Here is a 1,789-nt window from a genome sequence, read left to right on the forward strand (position 1 = left end):
TAAATATTTATTAAAGCTCTTTATAATAGGCAGCACTTTACATACATATATTACTATTACCTTGGCAATATAACTAATGTTTTCAGTAATGGAAGGAGATTGTAATATTTCAATCAATGCAACCCCATAAAAAATTCCATCATTGCTGTTTATAGATAAGCAGGCTTATATTAAAATGCAAATGGTTATCTTCTTGTATCTCCAAAAAGTTCAGAATCAAGTGCTGCTTTGTGAGAAATAGAAATGAGATTTCTTTAATAGCCTATCTAATTTTTTACTAAGAATATTTTATCCAGAGTAGGAAAAAAAAATGACATAGATGATAGAGGCTCTGTTCATCCCTCTGGCGACAAAATCAAAATTGTGACAGAAAGAAGAAGCAAACATCAAAGAAAATCGCTGAGATCTAGATGAACAAGCCATACAACTAGGGAGAGAGCTAAGAAATCACCCTGCAATGGCAGAAGGTAGGACAGGGTGAGGTCGCGAGGCTGTCAGGTTCTCAGTGGATGAGGGGGACAGAGGCCACAGCAGCAGCAGCTGGCAGCTGCAGACGCCTCTTAAAGGGGCTGTGTCCGCTAGCAGAATTTCACAGTGATGGACCTGCTCGCTCTGAGCACCAGCATCGGTAAGTCTGTGCAAGGGGCACCAGGGACTTACAGGGGGATGCTGAGTTGTTGGAGTGAGGGCCGAGGGGAGGTTCGCTCTGTACAGAAGTGCGAGCAGTATCCACTGTTCCTCAGTTGAACTCTCTCCCCTCTCAGCGCCGCCATAGCTGGACAACAGAGGTTGTTCTGCCCAGAGGATTCCCTGAAACTTGAGGCCCTACCCAAGCTACATTCAGGTATGTCCTCACTTAGTCAGATGCCCCTTGCTAAACAGAGCCTAGATTCACACTGGTGGCAGCTGACTGCAGTTGCTGAAGTGGCCTTTTGAAGCAACTATAAGCACAGAAACTGTGGATTGCTTGCTGAATCTTAACAGGTGGCCCCAGAGGAGCATAGGCTTGAGCTAAATTTGGCTTGCAGTTGAACCTTTTTCAGGACTGTGCCACTGGACGCCTACCACACAGAGCCACACTAATAAGACTGGGAGACTTAAGAGCTTTGCTTAGTACATAGAAAGAAACACAGAAAGGCAGCCAAAATGGGAAGACAAAGAAGCAGAAACCACATGAGAAAACAGAACAGAGATCCAGGAATAATGGAGTCAAGCCATCTAATGGATGCAGAGTTCAAAACACCGGTTCTAAAGATGCTCAATGAACTTAGGAGAAGTTTAGATGGACTCAGTGAGAACTTGGACAAAGAAATAAAAACATAAAAATAGAAATGGAAATTATAAGAGGGAGCCAGTCAGAAATGAAGAACACATTATCTGACATGAAGAGTATACTAGATGGAATAAACAGAATGAATAAATAAGAGGATCGAATAACCTATATAGAGGATGGGAAAGCCAAGGACACCCAATCGGAATGGCAAGAAAAAAAAAAAAGACAATATAATAATAATTTAAGAAGCCTATGGCACACTATTAAATGTAAGACATCTGTAAATGTAAAGGTAAAGTAAAGACTGCCAAGTGTTCTTGTAACATTTCTACAGAGAGATATGCTACTTTAAATACAGGACTGTGTGATCACATACCTAGTAGATAATCAATTTAATTTTTACCTAATTTCATGATATGTAGTCTGAATGTTTGAAGATCTATAACAGATATATAAGAACTTTTGTTACAATGTATTCATAAAGAATTTTTTTTAACGTTTTGACACTTGGTGTCT

Source organism: Pteropus vampyrus, unplaced genomic scaffold (genome assembly GCF_000151845.1).
Source record: "Pteropus vampyrus isolate Shadow unplaced genomic scaffold, Pvam_2.0 Scaffold63, whole genome shotgun sequence".
Taxonomy (NCBI): domain Eukaryota; kingdom Metazoa; phylum Chordata; class Mammalia; order Chiroptera; family Pteropodidae; genus Pteropus; species Pteropus vampyrus.